Here is a 17683-nt window from a genome sequence, read left to right on the forward strand (position 1 = left end):
TTTGTTTAAAAACAAAAAAAATCACTTTAAAGACTCTGTGCAGGGAAGATCAGCATCTGAACCCAGAGAAAGTGGAGGTAATATAAGGCATTACAATTACTGCAGTTGGTTATTTATATTTACCACTGCATATGAATATTTAAGAATAAATTGCTTTTTTTATTTCATTTACATTCAACTAAATTGTACACCACACTTTTTTGTTATATTATCCGATTAGTCGATTAATCGAAACAATAATCGGCCAACTAATCGATTATGAAAAGTTAGTTGCAAGCCTAGTCCCAGCCAATCCCTTGGGGAGGGTGGCCCAGTCGGTGGCTGGAGAGGTGGTTATATAGTGTGAACTCCAGAATAGCAGGGCCTTCCTGTTGAAGGGATTCCACCAGTTTGGTTGTGGTGGTGGTGGGGGGGGGGTGGCTTCCTCCTTCCCTTGTAAAAGATACTACTTAGACAAGTTGCTGCTCTTTAAGATCTCAACTGTGGCAGAGCTGGGGAAGCCTACTCCTAAAGTTTTCTGCATCACCCTGAGATTTCACCTGACGGATCCAGTCTAGAAGGCATCTAGAAGGCATCTGGAGGAAGCTGAATATGCACAGCTGCTCCCTGGTTTTATAAGTACTGTCTGTTCAAGATCTTGGTGACCGAGTACTATTGCAATATTGGGATACCTGAGGAAAGTAGTTTATGGGCACCTCTACCTCTAGCCTTCCCTTAGTTTCTTGTAGGGAACTGTGTTCTGAAGATTAGTAGAACATTTATCTCTGAGGAGTGTAGCACAGAAGAAAGGGGAGTCCTTTTTTTGAATTTCACAGTTCAGAGTATCCCATACACTGTACCCTCTCCCACTATTCAAATTCGGGCAATGAATCATAAAAAGAAATTCCTCTAGACTGCTTTCTAGTGTCAGTGTGATTTAAACTGTGCTTTGGTGGGCTGGCAGCCTCTGTACAATAAAGCCTCATACACACGATAGGTTAACCAGAGGACAGCGGTCTGAAGGACCGTTGTCATAGGTTAACCGATGAAGCTGACTGATGGTCCGTCACGCCTACACACCATAGGTTAAATAACCGATCGTGTCAGAACGCGGTGATGTAAAACACAACGACGTGCTGAAAAAAACGAAGTTCAATGCTTCCAAGCATGCGTTGACTTGATTCTGAGCATGCATGGATTTTTAACCGATGGTCGTGCGTACTAACGATCGGTTTTGACCTATCGGTTAGGAATCCATAGGTTAACTTTAAAGCAAGTTGGCTTTTTTTTTACCTATGGTTAAGTAACCTATGGGGCCCACACACGATCGGTTTTGACAGATGAAAACGGTCCTTCAGACCGGTGTCCTCTGGTTAACCTATCGTGTGTATGAGGCCTTAGGGGAGAACTCAAGTCACTATATACAGTATATCCAGTGGGCCCATTGTGTGGGTCCCGCTACATGCAAATAACTGTAAGGACAAGGAATACATTTTGATTCAACCTTCTATTGCTTAAAGCGGAGTTCCAGCCAAAAATGGAAACTTCCGCTGTCCGGATTCCCCCCCCCCTCCGGTGTCACATTTGGCACCTTTCAGGGGGGAGCAGATACCTGTCTAATACAGGTATTTGCTCCCACTTCTGACGAAAGGATCCTCGACGATCTACACCATGTCCTGTCTTCCGGGAAACACACAGGTTCCAGAAGACAGCAGGGACCACTCAGAACGTGCAGCGCGACTCTTGCATGCGCAGTAGGGAACCAAGCTGTGAAGCCGCAAAGGTTCACTTCCTGATTGCCTTACTAGCAATGCTGGCGCCTGAACCTGGAGCCAAGGGGACTGATCGGTTTCGGGTGAGGACATCGCCAGTTTCCTGAACAGGTAAGTGTCCTGCTTTTTAAAAGTCAGCAGCTGCAGTATTTGTAGCTGCTGACTTTTCCTTAAAAAAAAAATTACGCAGAACTCCGCTTTAAAGAGACACTGTAGTTAGGATACATGTACATATCCTCATGATTGTGTCTAATTAAAATACATGTCTGATTCTTAGCAGTACCACTGCTAGTAGTAAATACAGTCTTTGTATCTCTTGCTAAAGAAGCTGGAAGTGCCGCCATGATCTTTAGCATCCCGCACGTCTTGTGTGTGTTGGATGCCTGCCTCTTCCTCTGCACACTGTGGTTCCACCTGCTCGCTGATACTTCACTAGTGAGTTCCTGCTGAGCTGCTGGGACCCACCACTATTTCTCCCAAGGCTTGCCAAACAGACTGAAGTGAGGCATATGCAGTTAAACTGGATCTATGGGCTACATCAGAAAAAAGTTAATTTATTTCAGAAATTCAATTAAAAAAGTGAAGCTCATATTATATAGATTCAAAACACACAGAGTGATATATTTCAGGCATGTCTTTCTTTTAATGATTGTGGCTTACAGCTAGTGAAAATCTATAATTCAGTATCTCAGAAAATTTGAATATTACATAAGACCAATAAAAAAGGATTTTTAATACAGAAATGTTGGCTTACTGAAAAGTATGTCCATGTACAGTATAATATGGACTCAATACTTGGTCAGGGCTCCTTTTGCATGAATTACCTAACATGTCTCCGTATAAAATTGTGCATGGTCATGGAATGATGACAAACTACAGTACTTAAAAATCTCCATAGGCGACACTTTAAAAATGTTTACAGGTTACCTGTTTAGAGTTACAGAGGAGGTCTAGCACTAATACCAACGTTCGCGGCAATTCCTCACATGTGTGGTGCGAACACTGTTTATATGTGCATGTGTGACCTATGTATGCGCTCGTTTCTGCTTTAAATTAGTTTTTCTTATTTATTTAAAAAAAAAAAATACACTGTCCCTTTAATTTCATTTTATTTTTTTAATCACTTTTAATTCTAATACAAAGAATGTAAACACATAGAAATAAAAATGACAGGTCCTCTTTATGAAGAGATCTAAGGTCACATCAAATCTTTCCTTTACCTTTAAAAGCACTGTTGGATCGTTTCTCGGGCACGCCGGTGGAAACAGTAAGCCCTGACATCCCAATGCAGTCATCCCCTGGCAGGGACCAACCTATGTATGGGTTCTGCAGGGGGTTCAGAAAACACTATGAGAGGCAAAGTATACTATGGCACCGTATGATACTATGCCTCCTTAGCATTATTTTGTATTATATGAAAACACTCCAGATCTATTTTATAGGAAACCCACAATAAGAGAAATATGCTGCCACTGCTGTCCTCCTTATGCATTATGTAAAGTCAAACCTCTTGATTTGCATACTTATTTCAAGCCACCGAATAAGATTGCATTAAAGCCATAGGATCACAATAGGTATTTAACTAGCAATACCAGTAGATGCCGAGCAAGTAGCAGCTCACATATTTTCTCTTGGCAGGTTTCCTTCAAGAAGTTTGCATACAAATAACCACTAGAGGGATACTGAAAACATGTATTTGCGCACAGCTAGTGAAAATTGAAAGTCACAGCAAAGTCAAATTATAGGGGACTGGAAAGAAATAGCACAGGCTAAAAACAGGGCATTTTGAGGATATTTTTAGGAAATGTGTATGATCCACAATTGCATCTTTTTTTTTTTCTTTACTTTTAAAGCTCATGTGTCCAGTGGGCTTAGTATCACACATTCAGGTTTTTTACACGTTTAACTGGCTTGCACATTTTTCAGCATCAAAAATGAGTCTAACTCAGTCCCTGCTTTTCAATGAATATCATAACAGCATTTTTCTACAGCTGCAATGTATTTGTAAATGATACTGATACTATATGATACTACAGGTGTATTTTATATATAAGCAAAATTGTAATTGTGTCAATGCAAACTGCAAATTCCTTTTCTGGTTAATAAGGTGTATCTTTTGTGGTAAAGGGATAGAATGTCCCGATCAGGGCAGGACTTAGGGTGGTGGGGGCCCCTGGGCTTGAGTCACTTTCGGGCCCTACCTTCTATACATTACTTTAAATTGAACAAAATGATACATACACAAGCTGGGCTAGATTCAGGTAGCCCTGCCTAATATTGTGCGGGCGTAACGTATCTCTGATACGTTACGCCGCCGTAAATTAGGACGCAAGTTCCGTATTCAGAAAGAACTTGCACCCTAAGTTACGGCGGTGTAACGTATGTGCTCCGGCGTAAGCCCGCCTAATTCAAATTTGGATGATGTGGGCGTGTTTTTTTTTAATTTATTGTGACCCCACATAATTGATGTTTTTGAATCCCAGTGCGCATGCTCAAAATTCCGCCACAAATCGTTAATGCTTTAGACGTGAACGTAACTTACGTTCGCAAACAACTTACGCAAACGACATAAAAATTTCAAAATTTGACACGGGAACGACGTCCATACTTAACATTGTGTACGCCTCATAAGAGCAGGAGCAACCTTACGCCGAAAAAGCCTAACGTAAACGACGTAACAAAATAGCGCCAGGCGTACCTACGTTTGTGAATCGGCGTATCTACCTAATTAGCATATTCCTCGCGTAAATCAACGGAAGCGTCACCTAGCGGCCAGCGTAAATATGCAGCCTAAGATACGACGGTGTAAGACACTTACGCCAGTCGGATCTTAGAGAAATCTATGCGTAACTGATTCTATGAATCAGGCGCATAGATACGACGCCGCAACTCAGAGATACGATGGCGTATCTAGAGATACGCCGTCGTATCTCCTGCCTGAATCCTGCCCGCTATGTATTAGAGCTACACAGTTCTGGATAAACTGAGAATAAAAGATCACGATTCTGAAGTAAACCCCGGCCGATTTTTGCAGTTTTTCAATTATTAAGTTATAACAGCTCATCGCAATGCAATACATATATATTTATATATATATATATATATATATATATATCCCCCAAAAATGAGGCCTGCAAATACCTTTTTTAGGATGGTTTCATTCTCTGTATTTCCGAGTATCTCAAGCGCCATTCGTACTGCTGTTATGTGATCCAAATTATGACGTTGCTTCCGCCCTTACTGTGTCCCTGTCGGTAATCTCACGCATGCGCCGTTGCACCGTAACCATTCGATGCTGTGTCTGCGGCTGCTGTTTTCTTTCTCTCCCCTTTTGTGACATCTTCTTCAGTCACACGGGGAGTATATGGAAGAGTGGAAGGAGCTAAACACTGCGAGGCTTCTCTGTGCCGAACAGAGGGGAAGTTCTCACAGACTGTATTCGACAAGCTTTAAATGGCGGTTTAGAGGGGCTAATGTGCGCAAGCGCGGTTACCTCATGCACATGATCAGCTGCCTGTGTTATGGGCTATTTTTTAAGATAATGTTGTGTCTGAGGGTTTACATTACAACCACTTTAAATGACTGGCATATTATTGAAAAAACTTAAACGTAAGGGGCCCCCTATTGGGTGGGGCCCATGGGATTGAGCTCAGTCAAGCCCAATGGTAAGTCCGGCCCTGGTACCGATCCCCTTACCAGTTAGGGATGAGCTCAGGCATGTTTGGATCCTAGTCTGAACCCACCTGAGCTATCACACCAGAAAGGCGTCACTCATAAGCGCCAAAGGCATTCTCTGTCCTGGAGCTGCACATATACACAGTGGCACAGATAATACACCTTGAAATTCCAACACATAGGGGGTATTTTACTAAATCTAGGGGGTGCAAAATCTGGTGCATCTCTGCATAGAAACCAATCAGCTTCCAGGTTTTATTGTTAAAGCTTAATTGAACAAGCTAAAGTTAGAAGCTGATTGGTTTCTATGTGCAACTTCTGAGTGCACCAGCTTTAGTAAATCTCTCCCCTGGTTACATAGTCTGGTTAAAAAAAGACACAAGTCCATCTAGTTTAACTAAAAAAATAAATAAAAAAAATGATATAATCCTATATACACAATCCTATACCCACAGTTGATCCAGAGGAAGCCGCCAGCCCTCAGCCAAGCATGATCCAATTTGCTCCAGCATGGGGAAAGAATTCCTTTCTGATCTACCAAGAGGCAATTGTATATTCCCTGGATCAACTTTACCTATAAATGTTAGTATCCAGTTATATTATGTACATTTAGGAAAGCGTTTTGAGAGCGTTTTGCAAGATAAGCAAAATTGTTTAATACATTTTGACTTGATATACAAGCAATGTCTTGATGTAAGAGTAGCGTCATGTCACAACAGAGTATAAAAGAGAAGAGAGGCACCTCTAAGTGTAGAAATATGGTTACATTTAATAAAGGTACAACATTTAGAACCTCACATGGTTGATGAATAAAACAGGCACATCTAAGTATGCAGGCATCCAGGGTTAAGCTGTCCACATAGACCATTCTCGTCACCGCCATTGATGTCGTCCCTTCCACTAGCGGTTTACGCCTTATTTTCAGATCGCTCTACTGTAGGGTAGTCTTCCCGGTCATGATTACAGACTGATAGCGATGAGAGCCTTCAGTGAGGAGGAAGGTCTATGTGGATCGCTTTACTCCATATCCCTGCAGACTTAGGCCTCATACACACGACCGTTTTCCTCGACAGAATCCATCAAGAAACTCGGTGGCAGAGCTTTTTTGCAGAGGAAAACGGTCGTGTGTATGTTTTTCGTCGAGAAAACTGTTGTGGAAAAAGTTCTCTTTTTCCTCGTCGTGGTTCTCGTTGGGCTGGTTTACGACGAGAAACACGTTTGTGTGTATGCTTAGAAACCCGCGCATGCTCAGAATAAAGTATGAGATGGGAGCGTGCCTTCGGTAAAAGTAGGGTTTGTAATGAAGATAGCACATTCGTCACGCTGTAACAGACTGAAAAGCGTAAATCGTCTCTCACCAAACTTTTACTTAACACGCAGTAACACGAGATTAGCAAAAGCAGCCCCAAGGGTGGCGCCAGTGGAATCAAACGTCCCCTTTATAGTGCCGTCGTACGTGTTGTACGTCACCGCATTTGAGAACGAGGAGATTTGGTCCTGACAGTGTGTACGCAAAGAAAGCGTGTCAAGATTCTCGACAAGCCTAACAAGGAACTTGTCGAGGAAAACGATGTTTCATTTACGACGAGTTCCTCGGTCGTGTGTACGAGGCCTTAGATGTGCCTTTTTTAATCATCAACCATGTGAGTTGCCAATTGTTGTACCTTCATTAAATGTAACCATATTGCTACACTTAGAGGCTCCTCTCTTCTCTTTTATACCCTGTAGATCCTGCTGGATTTTGCTTCTAATCCCCATGTGGAGGCTTCCATTTGTAGATGGACATTTTATGGTTACACAACTTATCACATTGCTATAATTTTTTTATATGGACTATAAACTGAAGGACTTATGAATAAATGATTGTGGAACGAATCATTTGAGTTTCCATTATTTCTTATGGGAAAATTTGCTTTGAGATACAAGTGCTTTGGATTACAATCATGCTTCTGGAACGAATTATGCTCGCAATCCAAATTTTTACTGTATATTGAACAGTGCTCAGCAGTGACAAAGTGAAAATGTTGAGCTTAGAAAAAGATTATGAAGGAAAGAGGGTGAATGGAGGGGGGGGGGGTGGAGGAAGGAAAGCGTAGTAGAGATAAAAAAAAAGAGATGGGGAAAGGGGAGAGGATGCGGACAATGTTCGGGTAGCCACACACCATTCATACCGAGGTAAGCAAAACATTTTCAGAGGTATTGAGAGTATTCATCAGAAAAATGTAACTGATCCCAGTAGAACTATTTGGTCTTGTGTTCTTCCGATTTGTCCCGAAGAGCAGAGGTCAGATGTTTTATGCTCTCTACATCATTCACTCTGGGGAACCATTGGACAAGGAGATTGTCATTTCCCAATGGCTGGCATGCACGCTCTAGCCATGTTTAAGTAAAGATGTATGCATTTTTTTCTGGGAAAGAGGGGTCGGTCTAAGAAAAACTGCTGCGGGGTCTCCGGAGAATGAGATATTTGTAAATTTGTGGATAAATTGGAGGACTTGCTGCGAGAATAGACAGATGTCAGGACATTCCCAGAAAATGTGCAACAGTGTGCCCTTGTGGGAATCGCATCTCCAGCAACGATCGCCCAATTGTGGGAATAGTTTGGCTAATATAGATGGGGTTCTATACCACTGTGTCATGATTTGGTAAGCGGTTTCCTTGTACTTACTACATAGCGATGATCTGTGAGCGAAAAAAAGAATCCGATCTTTTTGTTGTTACGTAAAAGTGACCTGAAGGTCAGACTGCATATGGAGACAAGACTTTGGCCACGTACAGACGATCGGACATTCGGACAACAAAAATGTGTTTTTTTTTTTCCGACGGATGTTGGCTCAAACTTGTCTTGCATACACACGGTTGCACAAATGTTGTCGGAAATTCCGATTACCAAGAACGTGGTCATGTACAACACATATGACGGCACTATTAAAGGGAAGTTCAATACCAGTCGTGTACGAACGCTAGTTTTACCAGACCGAACACTACTGTCTCATACTTTATTCAGAGCATGCATAGAATTTTGTGCGTCGGAATTGTCTACACGCAATCAAAAATTACGAGAATGGATTTTGTTGTCGGAAAATTTGAGAACCAGCTCTCAAATTTTTGTTGTTGGAAATTCAGACAGAAAATGTCAACAAGCTCCCATCGAACATTTGTTGTCGGAAATTCCGAGCGTGTGTATGCGGCATTAGGTGATGTTTACATGTGATGCTGAGCCTCCCTGGTTGAAAGAACTGGTATCCAATGAATAGGAGGGGCAAGCTAGGGACAGTAAAGCTGGGAAGGAAAGAGCTAGATGAGGTTGGACATCCTCCAGCCAGGAAATGAGGGGGGCTCTGTCTGATTTGCTGCAGCTTCTAATCCACATTGAGAGAAGCTTACAGTGAAACCAGAGTAAGCTAGTTCAGTACAGGAGAGGAGCCTGTACAACTGCAAGACTGAAGGGAAGTCCGGAGATCAGCTTCAAAGTACCACAAAACACTTGGAAACCAATCAAAAACCAATTAAAAATCTAAATGAATATGCATACATTTCAAGCACAAACCTGTAAACCTGTAAACAATCCCTTATCAGACAAATTCCGTTAAACGCAAGGCATAAAATCATATGAAGTTTTATACTGCAATAGACAAAATGTAAATCATTGCCAAGACTGATCACTTTGTTTGTATAACACTGATTTCAATGTGACCTTGCACCCAGGAGATTACTGATTGTGTGACGGAGCAATCAGTCTACGCAACTGCACAATCTAGCTATTTCATCTCCATGCAGAAAGTATAAACCGGACATAAATCTTCAAGTGTATCTACAACCAAAACATTTAGTTTTCTTTTTATGGTTTTGGATAGAGTAGAAAATGGTTAAACCCTGACCAGGGCTGGACTGGGACAGAAATTTGGCCCTGGACTTCATCTAGACTGGCCCACTTTGACAGGTCTCTCCCATGGCGGCTGTACAACTCCCGCACCCCCCCCCCCACGGCCACCCAAGCCCCCTCTCCCCCTTCACTAGCCACTAGCCGTTCTATTTATTAGAGTAGAACAGCTGGTACTGGTACTCTTATAGTAGGGTGACCAGACATCCCCGGTTTCAGGGGACAGTCCCCGGATTGAGGACACTGTCCCCAGACAAGGTCTGTCCCCAGTTTTGTCCCCGGATTGGATTTGAACAAGGGCTGGGGCAATTTCAAAGACAGTCAGTGCAGAATAAAAAGGAGAGAGTGAGACTTGACAGGCTGTAAGGGGGTCGGTGGCGGGCAGGGAGTCACTGATTACCGCCATTACTAATAAAAAATAATGATGTAATTTAAAAAATCTGGTCACCTTATCTTATAGGCAGTACCAGTGGGGAAGCTAGACATTATTTCACCCGGGACAAAGAATCAGTTTGGTGCCTCCCTTATGGGACAAGATTAGGCAGAAGTGAGAAACTCCCAGGCCATAGCTGTTGAGTCAGCTGTCATGCTCCTCTGTTGTCCCCCCTGGTCCTCTGCTTCTCCCCCTGCTTCTTTGTTCCCCCCAGGTGAGTGCTGTGGGGAGGGAGAGGAGGTGAGCGCTGCAAGGGGGGGAGAGACAGAGGAGCGGAGGGGGGAGGCGGTCCGCTGTCACTGAAGCCGGCCCACTGAGCCATCGGCCCACCGGGAAACTCCCTGTAGTCCCAATGGCCAGTCTATCCCTGACCACTTCTTGTTGTATCCCATTGATGACATTTCTCTTCACTTCCTGTCTCAAAGATACCACAGGAAGTGGGAGGACTTCTCTCCAAAGTTAGACAGTTGTTACTGCAATAAGTTTCCCCTTCTAAAGGTTCCCCCTCACCACCTGCTTAAATGACAACTCTAATGCCGTGTACACACGATCATTTTTCGGCATGAAAAAAACGTTGTTTTAAAAAATGTAATTTAAAATGATCGTGTGTGGGCTTCACATCATTTTTCGGGTTCTGAAAAAACGTAAAAAATTTTTTTTCGAGCATGCTGCATTTTTTAACGACGTTTTAAACGTTGACGTTTTTCGGGTTGTAAAAAATGATCGTGTGTGGGCTAAAACCACATTAAAAACCTGCGCATGCTCAGAAGCAAGTTATGAGACGGGAGCGCTCGTTCTGGTAAAACTACCGTTCATAATGGAGTAAGCACATTCATCACGCTGTAACAGACAGAAAAGCGCGTATCGTCTTTTACTAACACGGAATCACCTAAAGAAGCCCCAAGGGTGGCGTCATCCACATGGAACTTCCCCTTTATAGTGCCGTCGTACGTGTTGTACGTCACCGCGCTTTGCTAGAGCATTTTGAAAAAACTATGCTGTGTGGGCAACGTCGTTTTAATGATAAAGTTGGAAAAACTTTGTTTTTTCTACATGCCGAAAAGCGTCGCTTTTTTCATGCCGAAAAATTATCGTGTGTATGCGGCATAAGGCTTCATGCACACTGGCTTAACCTTTTTCCGTCTGTGCTATAGCCAAATGACGGCTACAGCGCGGACCTACATTGCCAGGAGGCCGTAAATAGACATCATTCCCTTTGCATGCACCCCGCACCCCCTGCGGGTTACGCGCGCTCTGTGATCACCTCCAATGACAGCCATGGCTGGACTGGGACAAAAATGTGGCCCTGGACTTCATCCAGACTGGCCCAGGGCACAACACGCCAGGGCACAGCACATCAGGGCACGGGACACATCAGGGCAGATTGTTTACCAGCCAGCATGCAGAGTAGCAGGAAGCGTGTGTAATAAGTACTCTCTCATATCACGCTGCGGCTGCTCCCTGCCCCCCGACGGCCCCTCCTCTCTTCTCGTCAATCCCAGATGATGTCACAAGCAAATGGGGATGGACAAGAAGAGAGGGGCAGCTGGGGGGGCGGGGAGCAGCCGGAGCATGACATGAGAGAGAACTTATTATTACACGCTTCCTGCTACTCTGCTGGCTAAATCTTGATCTACCCGTCAGGCCCCAGATGTCAGCGATTGACGGGTAGATCGCTGTGGACCTCCGACCGGCCCACTGAGCCATCGCCCACCGGGAATCTCTCGGTAGTCCCGATGGCCAGTCCATCCCTGATGACAGCTGATCATGTGATGTAAACAGAAGCTCAGTAATTTTTACCGCTGACAACGTGAGGAGAAAAATAACCCAAAACCCCTGGCTGCTGTTGAAGGGACATTGGTCCCGAAGAGGAAGAGGCACAGCCGCCTAATCTGTGCTAACCAGTACTGTCTGCCAGTGCCCACAGTGCCATCAATCAGTGCCCACCAGTCAATATCAGTGCCACTAATCAGTGCGACCTATCAATGCCTAAGAGTGCCACCTATCAATACCCACCAGTGGTGCCAATCAGTGCCTCATTAGTGCCATCTAGCATTGCTGCCCATCAGTGTCACCTACCAGTGCCCATTACTGCCACCCGTCAGTGCCTATCAGTGCCAGCTGTCAGTGCCACCCATCAGTGCCCTTTAGTGCCACCCATCAGTGCCCTTTAGTGCCATCGATCAATGCCTTTCAGTGCTACCCATCAGTGCCACCCATCCGTGCCACCCAACCGTGTCACCTCTCAGTGCCCACCAGTGCCACCTCTCAGTGCCCACCAGTTCCACCTCAGTGCCCACCAGTGCTGCCTCATCAGTGCCCACCAGTGCCACCTCATCAGTGCCCACCAGTGCCGCCTTATCAGTACTCATTAGTGCCGCATATTAGTGCCCATCAGTGCAGCCTGACCAGCGTACCTCAATGAAGGAGAAAAATTACCTGTTTGCAAAATTTTATAATAAAATATAAAACCGTTTTGTTTGTTTTTTCAACATTTTCTGGCTTTTTCCATTTTTTTAACAAAAAATGAAAAACCCAGAGGTGATCAGATACCACCAAAAAAAAGCTCTATTTGTGAGGAAAAAATATATTCATTTGGGTACAGTGTAGCATGCCCGCGTAATTGTTGTTCAAAGAGTGAGCACTGAAAGCTAAAAATTGGTCTGGGCAGGAAGGGGATTTAAGTGCCCAGTAAGCAAATGGTTAAAAAATGTTGCTTCCACAGGAGTTTTGTGTTCTGCCTGTAGAAGCAGCTCAATGTTATCCTATGTGTTCATGTACATTAGGAAGTTTACAGGCATACCGTATATACTCGATTATAAGACGAGTTTTTCAGCAAATTTTTTGGTGCTGAAAATGCCCCCCTCGGCTTATACACGAGTCACTTTTTTGCGCCTAATCTCTAGGACTTTGGGGACCCCAAACTTGGCACACATATAGCCCCACTCCTCCTCTACAAGTGTGCAACGTTTGTTGTCCAGGGGACCTACGGCCGGAGAGCACCGATTTTTCAAAGTCAGGCACCCCTTCCATAGACTCCCATATTAAATGGTAATTTCTCCTGTAAATTTGGGGACCCGGTACAGGCTGGCCGTAGGTCCCCTGGACCCGAAACTTGGCACATATGTAGCTCCAGTTCTCCTCTACAAGTGTGTAAAGTTTTCTGTCTGGAGGACCTACATCTGGAGAGCACCGATTTTTCAAAGCTGGGTACCCCTTCTATATACTTCCATGTGAAACGTAAGTCTAGTCATGGACACAGTGAGGCATGGGCACAGTGAGGCATGGACACAGTGAGGCACAGTGAGGCATGGGCACAGTGAGGCATGGACACAGTGAGGCACAGTGAGACATGGACACAGTGAGGCATGGGCACAGTGAGGCATGGGCACAGTGAGGCATGCACATGGACACAGTGAGGCATGGGCACAGTGAGGCATGCACATGGACACAGTGAGGCATGGACACAGTGAGGCATGCACATGGACACAGTGAGGCATGGACACAGTGAGGCATGCACATGGACACAGTGAGGCATGCACATGCACACAGTGAGACATGGACACAGTGAGGCATGCACATGGAAACAGTGAGGCATGCACATGGGCATAGTGAGGCATGGGCACAGTGAGGTATGGGCACAGTGAGGCATGGACACAGTGAGGCATGCACATGGACACAGTGAGGCAAAATGAGGCACAGTGAGGCATGCAGATGGACACCCTAGGCTTATACTTGAGTCAATACGTTTTCCCAGTTTTTGTGGTAAAATTAGGTGCCTCAGCTTATATTCGGGTCGGCTTATACTCGAGTATATACGGTATTTTGAGCTCAACGTTTAGAGGCAGAAAAAAAAAACCTTCTCATTCGCGTTTCTGATTGGAGCTCACTGGCAGAAAAATCATAAAACTCTTCTAAACTCGTCTAGACTTTGTACAAAAAATGCTCTATATGGAAGTTTTTTACTCCCAAAAGAAAAACAAGAAGGTGCAGCTCCTCCCACTGGGAAACAGATTGCAATAAAGCTTAAAATAAAGCTCTAGTAATAGCCTCTTGCATATCTGTAGACTCTATTATTTGTAGTATACACCGTTTCCTGTCCATCTTAATATTTGAAGAGAATAATTGGGTTGTCTAAATTGAACGCGCTTTAACGAGTGTTCTAACTTGAACAGACATGCATTGACACAAATGTAAAGCATTCCTGACACTTATGAGTTAAAAAAAAAAAAATCATTCATAAAACAGATCACCCTACCTACCGTTTCACGATGGCTGGGGGAAATCGGGGCTTTCACCCAACCTGCCGAGTGCTACCCACATGCAGATGTTTAACCACTTCATCTCCAAAATATTTACCTCCCTCCATGACCTGGCCATTTTTCGAAAAATCCGGTCGAAATCGAAAATATTTAGACCGGATTAGAAAACAAATAGTCTCTTTTCGAATATAATTTTTTTTCCGAATTCCGATCGAATTTCGTCCGCGGGTTTTCGATTCGGAATCGAAAACGTTCGTTCGGATTCGGTAAATTTGTTATATTGCAATTCGGGAATTCGTATGCATCCGAATGTCCGAATAATGAAAAATTTGTCCGAATTTCGATTCGGAACTAAACGAAATGCACATGCCTACCCAGTACCTGCCGCTGGGCCCCCGCCAGTGGCACACGTGCCAGCCCTAGACCCGGAAGTAGATCACGTACTAGGTACGCTGCCCCAGTGTATGTACAGTGGGTGGTCCGCAAGTGGTTAAAGAGTGTTCCTAGCTCATGAGTGCTTGTTGCTCCATGCTGTATCCATCAAGAACTGATGACACTATGCACTTTCTAGGCCCAGTCTCAGAGTATTGGTTCTACTGGTGATAGAACCCAGGACCTTCTGCGTGTAAAGGAGATGTGATAACCATTACACTGAGGGATGTATTTATGAAAAAATAAAAATAAAGGGAAATAGATGTACATCCATGCAATGGAAACAGAGCAAAAAAACACAAGAACAAATGTGATTCGATTATTTCCTATTCTGGACAAATGTTTTTATTTGTTTAAAACAGAAAATACTGCATTTGGCCATTTGATGGCTCGAAGTATCATATCAATTGATATTTAGACTCCATCTTGTATCCGAATGCAGTATTTCCCATTGTAAGTAAATGAAAACTGTTGTCCGGCAGGCGGGGTGGAATGGGAGCCGTTCTCTCAGGAACCTGGGGAAGAGAGAGGAGAGGAAGAGAAGAGCCGGCCAGATCATCACACACAGAGCAGGAATCTCATGCTGTGACAGCTTTGATTTCATAGACAGCACACCACTGGTTCAATGCTGGGACATGTGACGTCTATCATAGTAGCCCATCCAGGAGGTTCTGTGATTCAATTGAAAACTCTGACAGCGGGGATCTCCACTCTGTGTGATGATCTGGCTGGCTCTCCTCTTCCTCTCCTCTTACTGATCCTCATGTACTGATCAGGCTGCACTGATGGGCATTGATGAGACTGCATTGATGGGCACTGGTGAGGCTGCATTGATGGGCACTGAAGATGGTCACTGGTAAGGCTGCATTGATGGGCATTGATGAGACTGCATTGATGGGCACTGGTGAGGCTGCATTGATGAGCACTGGTGAGGCTGCATTGATGGGCACTGGTGAGGCTGCATTGATGGGCACTGATGGGCTGCACTGATGGGCACTGCTGAGCCTGCATTGATGGGCACTGATCAGGCTGCATTTATGGGCACTGGTGAGGCTGCATTAATGGGCACTGGTGAGGCTGCATTGATGGGCACTGGTAAGGCTGAATTGATGGGCACTGATTAGGCTACATTGATGGGGACTGGTCAGGCTGCATTGATGGTCACTGATAAGGCTGCATTTATGGGCACTGGTGAGGCTGTTTTGATGGACACTAATGAGTCTGCATTGATGGGCACTGATCAGGTAGCATTGATGGGCACTGATCAGGTAGCATTGATGGGCACTGATCAGGAAGCATTGATGGGCACTGATCAGGAAGCATTGATGGGCACTGATGAGGCTGCATTGAAGGGCACTGATGAGGCTGCATTGATGGGCACTGATGAGGATGCATTGATGGGCACTGATGAGTCTGCATTGTTGGGCACTGATAGGCTGCATTGACAGGCACTGGTGCAGCTGCATTGATGGGCACTGGTGAGGCTGCATTAATGGGCACTGATAGGCTGAATTGATGAGGCTGCAACTGATGAGCAATGATGGGGTGGCACTGATGGGGCTGCACTGATAGGCTGCACTCATGGGCACTGATAAGCACTGATAGGCTGCGTTAATGGGCACTGATGAGGCTGCACTGATGGGCACGGATAAAGTTGTTGTTTATATTTATTTTTATAACTTAATTCTGCATAAATCATTTAACAGTGTAATTTCATGAGATATTTAATGAGGGCATGTTTAAGGGCGGAATTTGGGGTGGGGTAGGATAAGGGGTTGGGCGGGGCAACTGGTGACGAGCAACACTTAAGGCGTGGCTAGTAGCTCAGGACTTGAAATTTGAGCCCTGATAATAAAATTCATGTATTACCTTATCCATACAGAATGAATTTACTTTCTCTGGGCAAATTTCTACGCAAATGTTTTTATAAATAGAACCCTGTGTAATTGTTGCTGCTTTGCCTTCTCTAGTGGTGAACACAGGAACTATATATAAATGATTAGTATTCTGTAGCATGTAGTGCTCACATGTGTAACGCCCAATGGTTACCGTCTGTCTAGAAGCATTCATGTCTTGCTTCTAACATGACTTTCACAAGTATTTAGAATACAGTCCCTGGAATTCATAAAGACCGGTGCAGACAGATTGTGTGCCTTAGGTGCTTTCCAAAAGTGGTGCCGCCTGTGCCAAATTCATGTACCTGGCTAGAACTTGTACTTGAATTTGGCTCATGCTGTGCCACTTTTAGAACTCCCGCCAGACACTTTCGCAAAACCTGTCTTTGCCAGGGTCTCCCTCTGTATGCCAAAAAAGATATTGTCTTAATTAGCTCTATTTTTAAAAGATATGAATCTTACCAGGAAGATAAGGCAAAACATTGCATGGTCTTTTTCACAGGTAAAAGTTGATAAAGTCTGGCAATTCAGGGTACTGAGGAAGAGATCCCTGAAGAGACAGATCTGGAGGAGACTGCAGAGGTGCATTGCCGGTGGTATTACCGCTGTTTCTATTGATTTCAATGGGAAGGAGCGGTAAACACCTCGCTCCTATACCGCAAAGCACTTACGTCCTAAGTTACGGCGGCGTAGCGTAAATGTGCTGGCGTAAGCGCGCCTAATTCAAATTGGGAGGAGGTGGGCCTGTTTTATGTCAATAAGGCATGACCCCACGTAATTGACGTTTTGAACGTACGGCGCATGCGCCGTCCGTGGACGTAACCCAGTGCGCATGCTCCAAATTACGCCGCAAAGACTCATTGGTTTCGACGAGAACGTAAATTACAGCCAGCCCCATTCACGGACGACTTACGCAAACAACGTAAAAATTTCAAAATTCGACGCTGTTCCGACGTCCATACTTAACATTGGCTGCTCCATCTTTTTGGTGGTTTATTTTTACGCCTGAAAACGCCTTATGTAAACGGCGTATCTTTACTGCGATGGGCGAGCGTACGTTCGTGAATAGGCGTATCTCGCTGATTTACATATTCTAGGCGTAAATCATCGTACACGCCCCTAGCGGCCAGCGTAAATAGACAGCTAAGATACGATGGCGTAGGAAGACTAACGCCGCTCGTATCTTAGCAACATTTAAGTGTATCTCAGTTTGAGCATACGCTTAAATGTAGGACGGCGCGGATTCAGAGTTACGACGGCGTATCTACTGATACGCCGGCGTAACTATACCTGCATCTGGTTAATAGTATTTCCAAAGTATTTTCAAGAATTTCCGAACAGCTCCGGACAGC

This window comes from Rana temporaria, chromosome 7, assembly GCF_905171775.1.
Source record: "Rana temporaria chromosome 7, aRanTem1.1, whole genome shotgun sequence".
In the NCBI taxonomy this organism is placed as follows: Eukaryota; Metazoa; Chordata; class Amphibia; order Anura; family Ranidae; genus Rana; species Rana temporaria.